Below are 21,270 nucleotides of genomic sequence, written 5' to 3'. Positions count from 1 at the left end.
GAAAACCCAACCTCTTTCTTACACATATCCTGGGTGAACGTAGGTATTTTTTGTGACAATAGATTGTGACAGGTTTCAAAACCTCTGGCCACAAAAAACAAAAAACAACAAACAAAAAACAAAACAAAAAAAAAGACAAACCAAACCTCTGGCCACATTTTTACGTATATCCTCTTCTAAAAAATTGAGATTTTATTTATTTATTTATTTATTTATTTATTTATTTATTTATTTATTATTTATTTATTTATTTATTTAAATGTTCTTATGTTATTATGTTCTTTGTGAGAGGATAGAATGGGCCACGCTCGGGGAGAGAGCCGAGCATGCACACAAGCCTCCAGTGACAGTAGATAAGCGAGGAAAGTCCTTTGCTCTCCTCCGGGTGCCAAGTATCCCCCCAACGACTGCAGGGTGAGTAGGTGTAAGAGTAGCTAAACGACAACCACAGCTGTGGGTTCAGAAACCATCTTTTTGTGTAGAAAGTAATATAGCTTATTGATGAAGACTTCTCCAACAATTAGATTGTGTATAATGGACGCAAGAGAACTCAGGACATAAATAAGGGTCTTCTTCACCATAAACTGGCACATCTTTTTGAAACAACCCAGGAATTTCCATTGGTTGTCCGGCCATGTCACGAACAATGCAGGAACATAACTTCTTATCTTACCCAGGATAAAGGTAGCTACAACTTCCACCATTAATTCTGTGAACCAAAGTTTGATATTGAGCATAACTGACCTGTTACAGAACATAGGCAGTGTCCCCTTGTCTGCTTCGGTCCCAAAGAAGATGTGAAGCCTAGAGAGCCAGCCTTTAATAGTCACTGCTATACAGTAGGAGCTGGGGACGTGTTCTCTGTGTCTCTTTTCTGGAGAAGTTTTGCCACTTTAGAATTACATCCTTTATGTTTATAAATCTTGTGAGCCCTCTGAAAATAGGTTGAAATAGGTCCCAAAGTAGTACAAATGAATTTGTTGGTAAATTCATATGACTACTAATAATTTGAGTCATCAATAACCCTGTGGCCTTTTTATAGGCTCCACAAATGAAAAGAAAATCACTCCACCAATAAAATAACCCCATAAAGTTTGAAATCGTTTTTTTTTTTTTTTTTTGAAATCAGATATTTTTTATCTCAAACATCTCAATTGGATGTTTTTTATCTCAAACATCTCAATCGGATGTTTTTTATCTCAAAATCTCAATTGGATTTTTTTTTAAAGATTTTATTTATTTATTCATGATAGTTACACAGAGAGAGACAGAGAGGCAGAGACACAGGCAGAGGGAGAAGCAGGCTCCATGCAGGGAGCCTGATGTGGACTCGATCCCAGGACTCCAGGATCACGCCCTGGGCCAAAGGCAGGTGTTAAACCACTGAGCCACCCAAGGATCCCGATACACATTTTTTAAAAAAAGATTTTTTTAATTTATTCATGAGAGACACAGAGAGGCAGAGACACAGGCAGAGGGAGAAATAGGCTCCGGGCAGGGAAGCCTGATGAGGACTCCACCCCAGGACCCCAGGATCACACCCTGAGTCAGAGGCAGACACTCAACCACTGAGCCACCCAGGCGTCCCAGATACACAGTTTTGACTCCACAATCCAAGGTTGGGGCCGGTGATCACAACTCTTTGCCTCAAACGTGACGGGCATTAAATAGACATAACAACGTCTACACTAAATATTGGTCTTAGGAAAATAGTGCAGAGACTATTGGGAGATTGCTCATGTGTCGTGGTGATGGGGAAGGGAGCAACCAAGTCCCCGTTTTCCAAGAGGGAAGACTTTAGCACGTAAAGGTGAAAAATCACTAAGTAGCCTCAGAGGGTGTTGAGCAGAGATGAGGGCCTTCCTGCAGGAGAGCTGGAGCTGTTCCCCCCACATCTCCCCCAAGTGGCCCCAGACAGAGAAGCCAGGGCTTTCCTGGGATCACTCTTAGGCACAACACACAGCGACACAGGCTTACCACAGCAACGTCCAGTGTGGTCGCCAATACAAGACGAAGGAACGTCCCTCCTCCTGGGAGGGAGCCCCAATCGGTTTTGCTCCCGGTGTGGATATGGGGACTAGAGTAATCATTCCATGTTCGAGCTGCAGAGGGGCTGCATGACAACGAGCTCACGTCTCCCTGGGGTTTCGGGTCATCCCCATCAAAATAGGTCTGCTCTGGGCCAGCCATACACAGCTGATTAAGATTAGTCCCAGAAGCCCAAACTTCTTCAGTCTTTGCCCATATAACATATGATGGGGACTGACTTCTCTCTCTGTCTCGCCTTTTTTGACATCAGGGGGATGGAATGAAAAACTCAAAATCTGGGGCATTTGGGTGGCTCCCTGGTTGAACGTCTGCCTTTGGCTAAGGGCGTGATCCCGGGGTCCTGGGTTCGAGTCCCGCATCAAGCTTCCTGCCAGGAGCCTGCTTCTCCCTCTGCCCGTGTCTCTGCCTCTGTGTGTGTGTGTCTCATGCATAAATAAAATCTTTAAAAAAGAAAACCTCGTAATCTCAGTTAAAGAAAACCTCATAATCTTCAGTCGATAGATCATCACCCATCAGTAAATGGCCTGCTTTCCTTTTTTAGGGAATATTACTTACTTAACTTAATTTTTATTTTTTACTTATATCTTTGGAAGCAGGCTCCTGCGGCAGCTTCCAGAAAGAACTCCTAGGAGGGCCTGTAGATCCAGCTTGCTAAGGAAGCTGTTGCTACTTCTTTTTTTTTATGATTTTATTTATTTATTCATGAGAGAGAGAGAGGCAGTGACAGAGGCAGAGGGAGAAGCAGGCTCCCCACAAGAAGCCCGATGTGGGACTCGATCCTGTGACCTTGCTGCTACCAAGAAGCTGTAGGGGTGCTGCGTCCCGAAGCCAGCACAGTGTCTTGGTTTCCCAGTTTTTCCCCTCTAGGAAGTAGCAACAGGGACAGCTGGGTGGCTCAGCGGTTTAGCGCCGCCTTCAGCCCAGGGGGTGATCCTGGAGACCTAGGATCGATTCCTGTGTCGGGCTCCCTGCATGGAGCCTGCTTCTCCCTCTGCCTGTGTCTCTGCCTCTCTCTCTCTCTCTCTCTCTGTATCTCTCATGAATGAATAAATAAATAAAATCTTAAAAACAAAAACCCAGGGTTGTTCCTCTGCTCAAAGCCCTTATGTTGCTCACTTGTGAGTCACATCAAAACCCAAAGTCCCTGCAGCCCACAGGTCCTACGTTGGAGCTACTAGGAATGCTGGTCTGTAAGAAGATTCCAGCAGGTCTGTCAAGTTAGCGCCTGAGTTGAGAAAGTCTTGCAATGAAGAAAATGTTAGTGGAAATCAACAGGGCGCTTAGTGATGTGGACCGTCTGCCTCCGGGGCCAGGCTCCTCCCCTCCTTGCAGACAGCCCTTTGAGTAGCACTGCCCCTACCCAACCTGGCTCCTGCCCATACTGCGCTGTCCTACTCACCCCATGTGTTCCGGCCACAGGGGCTTTCTGACCCTTCCTCAACTCTCACGCAAGCTTGGGTCTCCCCCTGCTCCCCAGCATCTATTCCCTTTCCAGGAAATCATCTTTGTCCGGAGACTCGCAGCACTGCTCCCGCCCTCTCTTCCCATCTCAGATGTCACCCCACCATGAAGGATTTCTTTTTTTTTTTAAGATTTTATTTATTTATGCATGAGACACACACACACACAGAGAGAGAGAGAGAGAGAGAGAGGCAGAGACACAGGAGGAGGGAGAAGCAGGCTCCATGCAGGGAGCCCGATGTGGGACTCGATCCCGGGACTCCAGGATCATGCCCTGGGCCAAAGGCAGGTGCTAAACCGCTGAGCCACCCAGGGATTCCTCCAGTGAAGAATTTCATTAACTTTCCTATACAAAGGAACAGGATCTCCCCGTGAAACCCTCACTCTATGTTCTTCACCCTATTTTGGTTCTCTGTTCGATGGCTTTAGAGGACAGAAATACTGCCTTTTATATCTTTTTTCCCAGATGAAATGGACATGTAACGTTGGATTAGTCTAGGTGTACGGCACACTGATTCGATATATGTATACATTGTGAAGTGATCACCGCAATAAGCATAGTTAATGTCCATGACTTTGTGTAGTCATACTTTTTGCTTTTAGCAAATTTCAAAAATGCAATGCAGTATTTTTTTTTAAAGATTTTATTTATTTATTCATGAGAGATACAGAGAGGGAGAGGCAGAGACACAGGCAGAGGGAGAAGCAGGCTCCATGCAGAGACCCCGATGCAGGACTCGATCCTGGGACCCCAGGATCATGCCCTGAGCCAAAGGCAGACGCTCAACCACTGAGCCACCCAGGTGCCCCTGCAATGCAGTATCCTTAACAGTAGTCACCACGCTGTGCATTACGCCTCTAGGACTTATGTATCTGGGAGATTTGATCTTTTGATCACCTTTACTCATCCCCACCACCCCCTGCCCCTCAGGCAAGGCAACCGCAGACAGTTCTCTGTCAGATTCCACCTGTAAGCAAGATCATAGAGTATCTGTCTCTCTTTGACTCGCTGGCTGCTCTTAGCACAATATCCTCATCCATGTTGTCCATCCATGTTGTCACAAAAGGCAAGAGTTTCTTCCTTTTTGTGGGTGAATAATATACTATTGTATGAGATCCCACCTTTTCTTTTTTTTTAATTTTTTTTATTTGTTTATGATAGTCACACAGAGAGAGAGAGAGAGAGGCAGAGACACAGGCAGAGGGAGAAGCAGGCTCCATGCACCGGGAGCCCGACGTGGGATTCGATCCCAGGTCTTCAGGATCGCGCCCTGGGCCAAAGGCAGGCGCTAAACCGCTGCGCCACCCAGGGATCCCTCCCACCTTTTCTTTTTTTTTTTTTTTTTTTCCTCCCACTTTTTCTTTACTCATTTATTCCTCAACAGACTTTTAGGATGTTTCTGTATCCTGGCCTTTGTGAATGATGCCACAGTAAACCTGGGGGTGCAGGTATGTTTTTCAGGAGGTGATTTCATTTCTTTTGGTCATATACTCAGAAGTGGAACCGTTAGATCAGATGATAGTTCTATTTTTAATATTTGGAGGACTCACCATATTGCTTTCTGTGGGGTTTTTTTAGATTATTTATTTATTTGAGAGAGAGAAAGAGAGTGCGCATGAGTAAGGGGGAGGGGCAGAGGGAGAGAGAGAGAATCCTAAGCAGACTGTCTCCACAATCAGTCCGGAGCTCAACTCTGAGCTCAGTCCCTGGATGCTGAGATCATGACCCTGAGCTGAAATCAAGAGTCAGATGTTCAACCAACTGAGCCACCCTGGCACCCCCAACTCCGGGCACCCCTCTTTCTATATTTTTGGGTATTCCAAATTTTGGATATTAATCCTTTACCAGACATATGATTTAAAATGTCTCTCCCACTTGGTGGGTTGCCTTTTCATTTCCTCATGGTTTCCTTTGCTGTGCAGAAGCTCTTCAGCTTGATGAGGTTCCACCCACTTATTGATTTTGACTTTCATTGCCATCCAAAAAAATAATTGCCAAGACTGATGCCAAGGAACTTACTGCTTGTGTTTTCTTCTGGTAGTCTCATGGTTTTAGATCTTATACTCAAGCCTTTAATCCAATTTGAGTGAATGCACATGGTGCTCCTGCTGGAGCTCTCACTCTCCTGGATCCACTGCTCCGAAATTGTTGACACTTTGTCGGGTGGTTGTAACAGGAGGGCACTGCATGTTCTTGAGGGTGAAAAGTCTTTACAATTGACCTAATTTGAGCCCATTGAATTCATACACCATTTCTGAATCTGAGTACTTTCACACCAAAGCAACTGATTGTGGGAGAAACTTGTCCTCACCGGGCAAATTTGGGTTTATATTTGAAATAGTACATAAGGGGCGCCCGGGGGGTTGAGCGTATGCCTTTGGCTCAGATCACGATCCCAGAGTCTTGGGATTGAGTCTTGCATCCGGCTTCCCGCAGGGAGCCTGCTTCTCCCTCTGCCTGTGTCTCTGCTTCTCTCTGTTTCTCTCATGAATAAATAAATAAAATCTTAAAAAGAAATTTGCAGGGCAGCCCCGATGGCCCAACGGTTTGGCGCCGCCTTCAGCCCAGGCAGAGTCTGATCCTGGAGACCCGGGATCGAGTCCCACGTTGGGCTCCCTGCGTGGAGCCTGCTTCTCCCTCTGCCTCTCTCTCTCTCTCCGCCTGTCATGAATAAATAAATACATAATCTTTTAAAATAAACAAACAAATAAATAAATGCGTAAATAAATAAATAAATAAATAATTTATAGGAAAGGAGCCAAGAATATACAGTGGAGGAAGGGCATGTAATATCTTCAGAAAAGGCAAAGGTATTCTTAAACACAAGGGAGCTTCAAAGGCCACACAGAACACCGGACTCAGGAATCTTCCAACCTGCTCATCTAAGTTGTCGCCCTCATCATCCCCTGTCCTCATTCTTCTTTTTTTAATTTTTAATTTTATTTATTTATACATTTTATTTATTTATTCATGAGAGACACAGAGTGAGAGAGAGAGCAGAGACATAGGCAGAGAGAAGCAGGCTCCATGCAGGAAGCCCGATGTGGAACTTGATCCTGAGACACTGGGATCATTCCATGAGCCAAAGGCAGATGCCCAACTGCTGAGCCATCCAGGCCTCCCCTCATTTTATTTATTATTATTATTATTTTTTTAAGATTTTATTTATTTATTCGTGAGACACACACACACACACACACACAGAGGCAGAGACATAGGCAGAGGGAGAAGCAGGCTTCATTCAGGGAGCCAGACGTGGAACTCGATCTTAGGACTCCAGGATCGTGCCCTGGGCTGAAGGCAAGTGCTAAACCACCGAGTTTTAATGAGTATTCATATTTATTTTATTTTTATATTAAAAGAATATTTTAAATTAGGCTCCATGTAAGCATAGCACCCCACAGGGGGCTCGAACACACAACCCTGAGACCAAGACCTGAGCTGAGTTCATAACTTAGACGCTCAAACAACTGAGCCTAAGAACTTTTAAAAAAACATTTATTTATTTATTTATTTATTTATTTATTTATTTATTTATTTGAGAGAGAGAGAGGCAGAGACACAGGCAGAGGGAGAAGCAGGCTCCATGCCAGGAGCCCGATTCAGGACTCGATCCCGGGACCTCAGCATCGTGCCCCGTGCCAAAGGCAGGCGTCAAACTGCTGAGCCACCCAGGGATCCCTGTTTTTTTTTGTTTTTTTTTTAAATAAGTTCTACTTGGGGCCTGAGCCCACCATCCTGAGGAAAGAGTTTCATGCTCTAGGTATTCAGCAACCCGGTCGCTCCCTTTTCTTCTTCTTCTTTCTTCCTTTCCTCCTTTCTTTCTTTCTTTCTTTCCTTCTTTTTTTTTTTAATGCCACATCTTAGACTCTTTGGCTGTCTTGAATCCCTCAATCTGCCCCCCTCCCACACAGCTGCTCCTCTACCCATCTTTCCATCCCTGCTCAGCCCTTCTCCTCCCACCTTGGCCCCTCAACTCCTGAGAACCCCTGGAGCCTCGAGCCTCTTCCCTGTTATGGACTCTGGAGGGGCTCAGAGCCCCATGAGCTGCCATGGTTAGGCTGAAACGGGCTGGCTGGGAACACAAAATGAACCTCACCCACCAACACTTTGTATTGGTCACACCCAGAGCTTCCTCTTGGAAGGCAGGAAGGTTTCAAGGGCCCCAGGGATCTTCACCCCAATTTCTTCCTTAAATCTGTTAAAAATTATGGTGAAAAACTCATAACATTACATTCCCTACCATTCACCGGGAACCAGGATACAGATGAGCAGGGGTATCAATATTCTCAGGGGCGTACAATGCATCTCTAGCACCCGTTCGTTTTGTAACAGGAAGTCTGTACCCACAGTTTCCTGTTTGCTCCTCCTTGCCCCCACCAGCCCCACATGTCTTCTTTCTGTTTCTATAAATTTGACTATGACGGGTAGGACATACAAGTGGAATCATAGGGTATTTGTCTTGCTGCGACCTGCTCATTTCATGTGGCAGCGGGTCCAGAACTCACTTCTTCCTTAGGATCGATGCTCGTTCCACTGGAGCTGGATGCCCCATGATCTTTCTCCGTTCCTCTGTGCGTGGACACGTGGGCTGCGTCTACATCTTGACTCTTGTGAACAACACTGCGATGAACAGGGATGAGCGGGGATCCCTTCATACTGTTGGCTTTCAGTTCTTACAGATGTAAAATGAATAAGGAGTTGGCTCCATCACATGGTAAGTCTATTTCTTAATTTGGAGGAAACCCGGCACCATGTTCCAAGCTGATGTCTGATGTGCCATTTTACTTTTTCACCAACATTTGCCAGGGTTCCGATTTCTCCAGATCCTCACCAACACACATTAATTTATGGTATTTGGGTTTGGGGTCCTTTTGCTTATTGTTGTCTTTTTTATTTATTTTTTTATTTATGATCTTCACACACACAGAGAGAGAGAGAGAGAGAGAGAGAGAGAGTCAAAGACACAGGCAGAGGGAGAAGCAGGCTCCATGCACCGGGAGCCCGACGTGGGATTCGATCCCGGGTCTCCAGGATCGCGCCCTGGGCCAAAGGCAGGCGCCAAACCGCTGCGCCACCCAGGGATCCCTTGCTTATTGTTGTTGATGGTGACTATCCTGATGGGTGTGACTTGATATATATTTGTGTTCTATTTGCTTTCTGTAATGATTAGCGATGTTGAGCATTTCCTCAGAAGCTGGGTGGCCACTGTATACCTTCGGAGAAATGTCTCTTTGACATTTTTGCCCATTGTTGATTTTACTGATTTTTTTGTATACCTTTTTATTGGAGTTCCATTTGCCAACACTAGTACAACACCCAGTGCTCATCCTGTCAAGTGCCCCCCTCTTTACTGATTTTTTATTTATTAAAATATTTATTAAAAATTTTATTTATTAATGGGTGCCTGGGTGGCTCAGTGGTTGAGTGTCTACCTTGGCTTCACGTCATGATCCTGGCATCCTGAGATGGAGTCCCAAATCGGGCTTCCCACGGGGAGCCTGCTTCTCCCTCTGCCTACGCCTCTGCCTCTGAGTGTGTGTCTCTCATAATACATAAATAGTCTTTAAAAATATTTTATTTATTTATTTGTTAGAAAGAGGGCACGAGAGGGGGAATGTGCAGAGGGAGAGGTAGAAGCCAACTCAATGCTGGGCACAGATCGAAATGAGGCAGGCTCAAACTTCCAGGGCAGCCTCAGGACCTGCGAGGTGCTCTGGGGAAGGTCATTCCACTCACATCCTTTCCCCTCCACAGGGTTTCTCCTGACCCAAGGGGCGCGTTCTCGTGAGCCCTCTGAATTTCACCATCACCCATCCCAACATGGGTCCCTTGAAGATGAGTTTGCGGGGAGCTGTCCCTTCCCCCAGCTCAGTCCTCAAGAGGCTGGCTCTACCCTGGTCAAATTTGGGATATATGCCTTACAAGTGGTAAAGATGCTTTCAACCAGTTCAGGGTTCTCTGTGTCGGACTTTGAACTTCTCCGGGAAAGGGGACACATCCCCAGAGCCTTCTGGGCTGCCGTGTCCCAGACCATCAGCCTTGGAAACCACCTCCACCCCCATCCTCCATTCAGCATATATCACCCAGGTTGCGTACCCATCCCTCCCCAACCCCTGCCAAGCCATGGAGTTCTCTATCCATCACCCTGGTTTTCCCTCCTCTTCCTCGGTGCCTTGCAACAGACCCTAAGCTACACAGGGTTGGAAGGAAATCAGCCTAGAATGGAGCAGTAAGGCTGCAGACATGCCATTGCCTGAAAGGAACTTTATTTGCTCAGTATGTGAAACAGGACAGAGTTGAGGCTGCAAAAACAAACACACACACAAAAAAACAAAACAAAAAAAAACTGTACTGAAATCAAAGGGGCAGCCCGGGTAGCTCAGCGGTTTAGCACTGCCTCAGCCCAGGGCCTAATCCTAGAGACACGGGATCAAGTCCCACGTCGGGCTCCCTGCATGGAGCCTGCTTCTCCCTCTGCCTGTGTCTTTGACTCTCTCTCTCTCTCTCTCTCTCTCTCTGTGTGTGTGTCTCTGATGAAAAAAATAAAATCTTGAAAAGAAAAAAAAGAAATCAAGGAGACACAGATTCAAGAAGAACCAAATGTGCTCTGGGGGCTGAGGGGGTGAGGGGCTCAATTGATGAAGGTAACACCATAGGTTGTAGAAGTTCTTCTGAAAGGATTAGGATCGATGCAGCATAAATAACTGGCTTTGCCACATAGAGACGGTGTCACTGGGTGGAGTTCAGCGAAATAAGCTTCCTTGTGACAACTGTGGCAGAACGGAGCTGTGTGTCGGTTGGTACGGGCTGCAAGTTCATGTGACATCAGACGCGGAGGCGGATCAGACCAACTTGCACATTGGTCTCCGGCCTCCCTGTCAGGCTGCTGAGCATTAGGGTTTCAATATCAATGTTTCCACTCACAGTTGTGAGCCAGTGTTCCTTGTGAGAGGACAGAATGGGCCAGGCTCGGGGAGAGAGCCGAGCGTGCACACAAGCCTCCAGTGGCAGTAGATAAGCGAGGAAAGTCCTTTGCTCTCCTCCGGGTGCCAAGTATCCCCCCAACGACTGCAGGGTGAGTAGGTGTAAGAGTAGCTAAACGACAACCACAGCTGTGGGTTCAGAAACCATCTTTTTGTGTAGAAAGTAATATAGCTTATTGATGAAGACTTCTCCAACAATTAGATTGTGTATAATGGACGCAAGAGAACTCAGGACATAAATAAGGGTCTTCTTCACCATAAACTGGCACATCTTTTTGAAACAACCCAGGAACTTCCATTGGTTCTCCAGTATAGTCAAGGAGAATGCAGGAACATAACTTCTTATCTTACCCAGGATAAAGGTAGCTACAACTTCCACCATTAATTCTGTGAACCAAAGTTTGATATTGAGCATAACTGACCTGTTACAGAACATAGGCAGTGTCCCCTTGTCTGCTTCGGTCCCAAAGAAGATGTGAAGCCTAGAGAGCCAGCCTTTAATAGTCACTGCTATACAGTAGGAGCTGGGCACGTGATCTCTGTGTCTCATTTCTGGAGAAGTTGTGCCACTTTAGAATTATATCCTTTATGTTTATAAATCTTGTGAGCCCTCTGAAAATAGGTTGAAATAGGTCCCAAAATAGTACAAATCAATTTGTTGGTAAATTTATATGACTACTAATAATTTGCTTATGATTTGAGTCAATGACCCTGTGGCCTTTTTATAGGCTCCACAAATGTAAGGAAAATCCTCCATCAATAAAAATAACCCCATAAAGTTTGAAATTGGATTTTTTTTTTGAAATTGTATGTTTTTTATCTCAAACATCTCAATCGGATTTTTTTTAATCCGATGTTTTTTATCTCAAACATCTCAATCGGGTGTTTTTTTATCTCAAAAATGTCAATCGGATGTTTTTTATCTCAACGAAAGCCATTGGTTTTTTTTTTCCCCCTCATGCCTCCTAACATTAGTTCTTGTGAGAGGGTTGAAAAAAACCCCTTGTCCTCTTGTTTATACATATTGTGGCAAAATGTAGGTATTTTCAGTTTCAATATTTTGTGAAAAAGTTCAAAAAGCCCTGTTCTTTATCACAGACATAAGGTCGCCAAATACAGGATTTATAGTGACAACATTTTGTGAGAAGCTTCAGATAACCTTGTCATTTTTATACATATCATAGTGATACAGAGGTACTTTTTGTTCCAATATTTTGTGAAAAGCTTCAAAAAAAAAAAAAAACCCCGTCTTCTTTTCTACACATATGCTGGCTAAATATAGGTATCTTTTGTGACAATATTTTGTGAAAAGTTTCAAAAAACCCTGTCCTCTTTTTTCCACATATCTTGGCTGAACATAGGTATTTTTTAATACTATTTTGTGAAAAAGACTTCAAAACCTTGTCCTGTGTTTTACACGTCTCCTGGCTGAACCTAGTTATTTTTTGTGACAACTTTTGTGTGTGACACGCTTTCAAAAACCATATCCTCTTTTATACATGTACCCTGGTCTAACATACACATTTCTTTTGTGACAAGATTTTGTGAAAGGCTTCGAAAACCCAACCTCTTTCTTACACATATCCTGGGTGAACGTAGGTATTTTTTGTGACAATAGTTTGTGACAGGTTTCAAAACCTCTGGCCACAAAAAAACAAAAAACAACAAACAAAAAAGAAAACAAAAAAAAGACAAACAAAACCTCTGACCACATTTTTACGTATATCCTCTTCTAAAAAATTGAGATTTTATTTATTTATTTATTTATTTATTTATTTATTTATTTATTATTTATTTATTTAAATGTTCTTATGTTATTATGTTCTTTGTGAGAGGATAGAATGGGCCAGGCTCGGGGAGAGAGCCGAGCATGCACACAAGCCTCCAATGGCAGTAGATAAGCGAGGAAAGTCCTTTGCTCTCCTCCGGGTGCCAAGTATCCCCCCAACGACTGCAGGGTGAGTAGGTGTAAGAGTAGCTAAACGACAACCACAGCTGTGGGTTCAGAAACCATCTTTTTGTGTAGAAAGTAATATAGCTTATTGATGAAGACTTCTCCAACAATTAGATTGTGTATAATGGACGCAAGAGAACTCAGGACATAAATAAGGGTCTTCTTCACCATAAACTGGCACATCTTTTTGAAACAACCCAGGAATTTCCATTGGTTGTCCGGCCATGTCACGAACAATGCAGGAACATAACTTCTTATCTTACCCAGGATAAAGGTAGCTACAACTTCCACCATTAATTCTGTGAACCAAAGTTTGATATTGAGCATAACTGACCTGGTACAGAACATAGGCAGTGTCCCCTTGTCTGCTTCGGTCCCAAAGAAGATGTGAAGCCTAGAGAGCCAGCCTTTAATAGTCACTGCTATACAGTAGGAGCTGGGCACGTGATCTCTGTGTCTCATTTCTGGAGAAGTTGTGCCACTTTAGAATTATATCCTTTATGTTTATAAATCTTGTGAGCCCTCTGAAAATAGGTTGAAATAGGTCCCAAAATAGTACAAATCAATTTGTTGGTAAATTTATATGACTACTAATAATTTGCTTATGATTTGAGTCAATGACCCTGTGGCCTTTTTATAGGCTCCACAAATGTAAGGAAAATCCTCCATCAATAAAAATAACCCCATAAAGTTTGAAATTGGATTTTTTTTTTGAAATTGGATGTTTTTTACCTCAAACATCTCAATCGGATTTTTTTTAATCCGATGTTTTTTATCTCAAACATCTCAATCGGGTGTTTTTTTATCTCAAACATGTCAATCGGATGTTTTTTATCTCAACGAAAGCCATTGTTTTTTTTTTCCCCTCATGCCTCCTAACATTGCTTCTTGTGAGAGGGTTGAAAAAACCCCTTCTCCTCTTGTTTATACATATTGTGGCAAAATGTAGGTATTTTCAGTTTCAATATTTTGTGAAAAACTTCAAAAAACCCTGTTCTTTATCACACACATAAGCTGGCCAAATACAGGATTTATAGTGACAATATTTTGTGAGAAGCTTCAGATAACCTTGTCATTTTTATACATATCATAGTGATACAGAGGTACTTTTTGTTCCAATATTTTGTGAAAAGCTTCAAAAAAAAAAAAAAAAAAACCCGTCTTCTTTTCTACACATATGCTGGTTAAATATAGGTATCTTTCGGGATCCCTAGGTGGCGCAGCGGTTTGGCGCCTGCCTTCGGCCTAGGGCGCTATCCTGGAGACCCGGGATCGAATCCCACATCGGGCTCCCAGTGCATGGAGCCTGCTTCTCCCTCTGCCTGTGTCTCTGCCTCTCTCTCTCTCTCTCTCTCTGTGACTATCATAAATAAATTAAAAAAATTAAAAAAAAAATAAAAAGTCGCAAAATTAAAAAAAAATATATAGGTATCTTTTGTGACAATATTTTGTGAAAAGTTTCAAAAAACCCTGTCCTCTTTTTTCCACATATCTTGGCTGAACATAGGTATTTTTTAATACTATTTTGTGAAAAAGACTTCAAAACCTTGTCCTGTGTTTTACACGTCTCCTGGCTGAACCTAGTTATTTTTGTGACAACTTTTGTGTGTGACACGCTTTCAAAAACCATATCCTCTTTTATACATGTACCCTGGTCTAACATACACATTTCTTTTGTGACAAGATTTTGTGAAAGGCTTCGAAAACCCAACCTCTTTCTTACACATATCCTGGGTGAACGTAGGTATTTTTTGTGACAATAGTTTGTGACAGGTTTCAAAACCTCTGGCCATAAAAAAACAAAAAACAACAAACAAAAAACAAAACAAAAAAAAGACAAACAAAACCTCTGGCCACATTTTTACGTATATCCTCTTCTAAAAAATTGAGATTTTATTTATTTATTTATTTATTTATTTATTTATTTATTTATTTATTTATTATTTATTTATTTATGTATTTATTTATTTAAATGTTCTTATGTTATTATGTTCTTTGTGAGAGGATAGAATGGGCCACGCTCGGGGAGAGAGCCGAGCATGCACACAAGCCTCCAGTGGCAGTAGATAAGCGAGGAAAGTCCTTTGCTCTCCTCCGGGTGCCAAGTATCCCCCCAACGACTGCAGGGTGAGTAGGTGTAAGAGTAGCTAAACGACAACCACAGCTGTGGGTTCAGAAACCATCTTTTTGTGTAGAAAGTAATATAGCTTATTGATGAAGACTTCTCCAACAATTAGATTGTGTATAATGGACGCAAGAGAACTCAGGACATAAATAAGGGTCTTCTTCACCATAAACTGGCACATCTTTTTGAAACAACCCAGGAATTTCCATTGGTTGTCCGGCCATGTCACGAACAATGCAGGAACATAACTTCTTATCTTACCCAGGATAAAGGTAGCTACAACTTCCACCATTAATTCTGTGAACCAGAGTTTGATATTGAGCATAACTGACCTGGTACAGAACATAGGCAGTGTCCCCTTGTCTGCGTCGGTCCCAAAGAAGATGTGAAGCCTAGAGAGCCAGCCTTTAATAGTCACTGCTATACAGTAGGAGCTGGGCACGTGATCTCTGTGTCTCATTTCTGGAGAAGTTGTGCCACTTTAGAATTATATCCTTTATGTTTATAAATCTTGTGAGCCTTCTGAAAATAGGTTGAAATAGGTCCCAAAATAGTACAAATCAATTTGTTGGTAAATTTATATGACTGCTAATAATTTGCTTATGATTTGAGTCAATGACCCTGTGGCCTTTTTATAGGCTCCACAAATGTAAGGAAAATCCTCCATCAATAAAAATAACCCCATAAAGTTTGAAATTGGATTTTTTTTTTGAAATTGGATGTTTTTTATCTCAAACATCTCAATCGGATTTTTTTTAATCCGATGTTTTTTATCTCAAACATCTCAATCGGGTGTTTTTTTATCTCAAACATGTCAATCGGATGTTTTTTATCTCAACGAAAGCCATTGTTTTTTTTTTCCCCTCATGCCTCCTAACATTGCTTCTTGTGAGAGGGTTGAAAAAACCCCTTCTCCTCTTGTTTATACATATTGTGGCAAAATGTAGGTATTTTCAGTTTCAATATTTTGTGAAAAACTTCAAAAAACCCTGTTCTTTATCACACACATAAGCTGGCCAAATACAGGATTTATAGTGACAATATTTTGTGAGAAGCTTCAGATAACCTTGTCATTTTTATACATATCTTAGTGATACAGAGGTACTTTTGTTCCAATATTTTGTGAAAAGCTTCAAAAAAAAAAAAAAAAACCCCGTCTTCTTTTCTACACATATGCTGGCTAAATATAGGTATCTTTTGGGATCCCTAGGTGGCGCAGCGGTTTGGCGCCTGCCTTCGGCCTAGGGCGCTATCCTGGAGACCCGGGATCGAATCCCACATCGGGCTCCCAGTGCATGGAGCCTGCTTCTCCCTCTGCCTGTGTCTCTGCCTCTCTCTCTCTCTCTCTCTGTGACTATCATAAATAAATAAAAAAAATTAAAAAAAAATAAAAAGTCACAAAATTAAAAAAAAATATATAGGTATCTTTTGTGACAATATTTTGTGAAAAGTTTCAAAAAACCCTGTCCTCTTTTTTCCACATATCTTGGCTGAACATAGGTATTTTTTAATACTATTTTGTGAAAAAGACTTCAAAACCTTGTCCTGTGTTTTACACGTCTCCTGGCTGAACCTAGTTATTTTTTGTGACAACTTTTGTGTGTGACACGCTTTCAAAAACCATATCCTCTTTTATACATGTACCCTGGTCTAACATACACATTTCTTTTGTGACAAGATTTTGTGAAAGGCTTCGAAAACCCAACCTCTTTCTTACACATATCCTGGGTGAACGTAGGTATTTTTTCTGACAATAGTTTGTGACAGGTTTCAAAACCTCTGGCCACAAAAAACAAAAAACAACAAACAAAAAACAAAACAAAAAAAAAGACAAACAAAACCTCTGGCCACATTTTTACGTATATCCTCTTCTAAAAAATTGAGATTTTATTTATTTATTTATTTATTTATTTATTTATTATTTATTTATTTATTATTTATTTATTTATTTATTTAAATGTTCTTATATTATTATGTTCTTTGTGAGAGGATAGAATGGGCCAGGCTCGGGGAGAGAGCCGAGCATGCACACAAGCCTCCAGTGGCAGTAGATAAGCGAGGAAAGTCCTTTGCTCTCCTCCGGGTGCCAAGTATCCCCCCAACGACTGCAGGGTGAGTAGGTGTAAGAGTAGCTAAACGACAACCACAGCTGTGGGTTCAGAAACCATCTTTTTGTGTAGAAAGTAATATAGCTTATTGATGAAGACTTCTCCAACAATTAGATTGTGTATAATGGACGCAAGAGAACTCAGGACATAAATAAGGGTCTTCTTCACCATAAACTGGCACATCTTTTTGAAACAACCCAGGAATTTCCATTGGTTGTCCGGCCATGTCACGAACAATGCAGGAACATAACTTCTTATCTTACCCAGGATAAAGGTAGCTACAACTTCCACCATTAATTCTGTGAACCAAAGTTTGATATTGAGCATAACTGACCTGGTACAGAACATAGGCAGTGTCCCCTTGTCTGCGTCGGTCCCAAAGAAGATGTGAAGCCTAGAGAGCCAGCCTTTAATAGTCACTGCTATACAGTAGGAGCTGGGCACGTGATCTCTGTGTCTCATTTCTGGAGAAGTTGTGCCACTTTAGAATTATATCCTTTATGTTTATAAATCTTGTGAGCCCTCTGAAAATAGGTTGAAATAGGTCCCAAAATAGTACAAATCAATTTGTTGGTAAATTTATATGACTACTAATAATTTGCTTATGATTTGAGTCAATGACCCTGTGGCCTTTTTATAGGCTCCACAAATGTAAGGAAAATCCTCCATCAATAAAAATAACCCCATAAAGTTTGAAATTGGATTTTTTTTTTGAAATTGGATGTTTTTTACCTCAAACATCTCAATCGGATTTTTTTTAATCCGATGTTTTTTATCTCAAACATCTCAATCGGGTGTTTTTTTATCTCAAACATGTCAATCGGATGTTTTTTATCTCAACGAAAGCCATTGTTTTTTTTTTCCCCTCATGCCTCCTAACATTGCTTCTTGTGAGAGGGTTGAAAAAACCCCTTGTCCTCTTGTTTATACATATTGTGGCAAAATGTAGGTATTTTCAGTTTCAATATTTTGTGAAAAACTTCAAAAAACCCTGTTCTTTATCACACACATAAGCTGGCCAAATACAGGATTTATAGTGACAATATTTTGTGAGAAGCTTCAGATAACCTTGTCATTTTTATACATATCTTAGTGATACAGAGGTACTTTTTGTTCCAATATTTTGTGAAAAGCTTCAAAAAAAAAAAAAAAAAACCCCGTCTTCTTTTCTACACATATGCTGGCTAAATATAGGTATCTTTTGGGATCCCTAGGTGGCGCAGCGGTTTGGCGCCTGCCTTCGGCCTAGGGCGCTATCCTGGAGACCTGGGATCGAATCCCACATCGGGCTCCCAGTGCATGGAGCCTGCTTCTCCCTCTGCCTGTGTCTCTGCCTCTCTCTCTCTCTCTCTCTGTGACTATCATAAATAAATAAAAAAAATTAAAACAAAATAAAAAGTCACAAAATTAAAAAAAAATATATAGGTATCTTTTGTGACAATATTTTGTGAAAAGTTTCAAAAAACCCTGTCCTCTTTTTTCCACATATCTTGGCTGAACATAGGTATTTTTTAATACTATTTTGTGAAAAAGACTTCAAAACCTTGTCCTGTGGTTTACACGTCTCCTGGCTGAACCTAGTTATTTTTTGTGACAACTTTTGTGTGTGACACGCCTTCAAAAACCATATCCTCTTTTATAAATGTACCCTGGTCTAACATACACATTTCTTTTGTGACAAGATTTTGTGAAAGGCTTCGAAAACCCAACCTCTTTCTTACAAATATCCTGGGTGAACGTAGGTATTTTTTCTGACAATAGTTTGTGACAGGTTTCAAAACCTCTGGCCACAAAAAACAAAAAACAACAAACAAAAAACAAAACAAAACAAAAGACAAACAAAACCTCTGGCCACATTTTTACGTATATCCTCTTCTAAAAAATTGAGATTTTATTTATTTATTTATTTATTTATTTATTTATTTATTTATTATTTATTTATTATTTACTTATTTATTTATTTAAATGTTCTTATATTATTATGTTCTTTGTGAGAGGATAGAATGGGCCAGGCTCGGGGAGAGAGCCGAGCATGCACACAAGCCTCCAGTGGCAGTAGATAAGCGAGGAAAGTCCTTTGCTCTCCTCCGGGTGCCAAGTATCCCCCCAACGACTGCAGGGTGAGTAGGTGTAAGAGTAGCTAAACGACAACCACAGCTGTGGGTTCAGAAACCATCTTTTTGTGTAGAAAGTAATATAGCTTATTGATGAAGACTTCTCCAACAATTAGATTGTGTATAATGGACGCAAGAGAACTCAGGACATAAATAAGGGTCTTCTTCACCATAAACTGGCACATCTTTTTGAAACAACCCAGGAATTTCCATTGGTTGTCCGGCCATGTCACGAACAATGCAGGAACATAACTTCTTATCTTACCCAGGATAAAGGTAGCTACAACTTCCACCATTAATTCTGTGAACCAAAGTTTGATATTGAGCATAACTGACCTGGTACAGAACATAGGCAGTGTCCCCTTGTCTGCGTCGGTCCCAAAGAAGATGTGAAGCCTAGAGAGCCAGCCTTTAATAGTCACTGCTATACAGTAGGAGCTGGGCACGTGATCTCTGTGTCTCATTTCTGGAGAAGTTGTGCCACTTTAGAATTATATCCTTTATGTTTATAAATCTTGTGAGCCCTCTGAAAATAGGTTGAAATAGGTCCCAAAATAGTACAAATCAATTTGTTGGTAAATTTATATGACTACTAATAATTTGCTTATGATTTGAGTCAATGACCCTGTGGCCTTTTTATAGGCTCCACAAATGAAAGGAAAATCCTCCATCAATAAAAATAACCCCATAAAGTTTGAAATTGGATTTTTTTTTTGAAATTGGATGTTTTTTATCTCAAACATCTCAATCGGGTGTTCTTTTATCTCAAACATGTCAATCGGATGTTTTTTATCTCAACGAAAGCCATTGTTTTTTTTTTCCCCTCATGCCTCCTAACATTGCTTCTTGTGAGAGGGTTGAAAAAACCCCTTGTCCTCTTGTTTATACATATTGTGGCAAAATGTAGGTATTTTCAGTTTCAATATTTTGTGAAAAACTTCAAAAAACCCTGTTCTTTATCACACACATAAGCTGGCCAAATACAGGATTTATAGTGACAATATTTTGTGAGAAGCTTCAGATAACCTTGTCATTTTTATACATATCTTAGTGATACAGAGGTACTTTTTGTTCCAATATTTTGTGAAAAGCTTCAAAAAAAAAAAAAAAACCCGTCTTATTTTCTACACATATGCTGGCTAAATATAGGTATCTTTTGTGACAATATTTTGTGAAAAGTTTCAAAAAACCCTGTCCTCTTTTTTCCACATATCTTGGCTGAACATAGGTATTTTTTAATACTATTTTGTGAAAAAGACTTCAAAACCTTGTCCTGTGGTTTACACGTCTCCTGGCTGAACCTAGTTATTTTTTGTGACAACTTTTGTGTGTGACACGCTTTCAAAAACCATATCCTCTTTTATACATGTATCCTGGTCTAACATACACATTTCTTTTGTGACAAGATTTTGTGAAAGGCTTCGAAAACCCAACCTCTTTCTTACACATATCCTGGGTGAACGTAGGTATTTTTTGTGACAATAGTTTGTGACAGGTTTCAAAACCTCTGGCCACAAAAAACAAAAAACAACAAACAAAAAACAAAACAAAAAAAAGACAAACAAAACCTCTGGCCACATTTTTACGTATATCCTCTTCTAAAAAATTGAGATTTTATTTATTTATTTATTTATTTATTTATTTATTTATTTATTTATTTAAATGTTCTTATGTTATTATGTTCTTTGTGAGAGGATAGAATGGGCCACGCTCGGGGAGAGAGCCGAGCATGCACACAAGCCTCCAGTGGCAGTAGATAAGCGAGGAAAGTCCTTTGCTCTCCTCCGGGTGCCAAGTATCCCCCCAACGACTGCAGGGTGAGTAGGTGTAAGAGTAGCTAAACGACAACCACAGCTGTGGGTTCAGAAACCATCTTTTTGTGTAGAAAGTAATATAGCTTATTGATGAAGACTTCTCCAACAATTAGATTGTGTATAATGGACGCAAGAGAACTCAGGACATAAATAAGGGTCTTCTTCACCATAAACTGGCACATCTTTTTGAAACAACCCAGGAATTTCCATTGGTTGTCCGGCCATGTCACGAACAATGCAGGAACATAACTTCTTATCTTACCCAGGATAAAGGTAGCTACAACTTCCACCATTAATTCTGTGAACCAAAGTTTGATATTGAGCATAACTGACCTGGTACAGAACATAGGCAGTGTCCCCTTGTCTGCGTCGGTCCCAAAGAAGATGTGAAGCCTAGAGAGCCAGCCTTTAATAGTCACTGCTATACAGTAGGAGCTGGGCACGTGATCTCTGTGTCTCATTTCTGGAGAAGTTGTGCCACTTTAGAATTATATCCTTTATGTTTATAAATCTTGTGAGCCCTCTGAAAATAGGTTGAAATAGGTCCCAAAATAGTACAAATCAATTTGTTGGTAAATTTATATGACTACTAATAATTTGCTTATGATTTGAGTCAATGACCCTGTGGCCTTTTTATAGGCTCCACAAATGTAAGGAA

The 21,270-nt window shown here is 41.2% G+C and overlaps 3 long non-coding RNA genes across 8 annotated transcripts in view; 1 reads left to right on the top strand and 2 right to left on the bottom strand.

Annotated features, from left to right (window-relative positions):
* LOC144285375 (uncharacterized) overlaps positions 1–21,270 on the top strand; it is a 101,930-nt gene that overhangs the window by 32,986 nt on the left and 47,674 nt on the right. For all 6 annotated transcript variants that reach the window (XR_013353664.1, XR_013353654.1, XR_013353660.1 and 3 more), the window contains one exon: positions 8,031–8,228. This is a non-coding gene — a long non-coding RNA (uncharacterized LOC144285375). The remainder of the gene's footprint in view (positions 1–8,030; positions 8,229–21,270) is intronic.
* Positions 5,080–7,852, bottom strand: LOC144285427 (uncharacterized). The gene is made up of 2 exons (XR_013353695.1): positions 7,755–7,852; positions 5,080–6,172 (listed from the first exon to the last, which is right to left on the bottom strand). It is a non-coding gene; the product is annotated as an uncharacterized LOC144285427 (long non-coding RNA).
* Positions 9,764–11,106, bottom strand: LOC144285435 (uncharacterized). The gene is made up of 2 exons (XR_013353696.1): positions 10,920–11,106; positions 9,764–10,044 (listed from the first exon to the last, which is right to left on the bottom strand). It is a non-coding gene; the product is annotated as an uncharacterized LOC144285435 (long non-coding RNA).

The sequence above is a fragment of the Canis aureus genome, chromosome 1 (assembly GCF_053574225.1).
Source record: "Canis aureus isolate CA01 chromosome 1, VMU_Caureus_v.1.0, whole genome shotgun sequence".
Taxonomy (NCBI): Eukaryota; Metazoa; Chordata; class Mammalia; order Carnivora; family Canidae; genus Canis; species Canis aureus.
The sequence above is the reverse complement of the archived record's forward strand: the minus strand, read 5'-3'. Positions and strand labels throughout refer to the sequence as shown.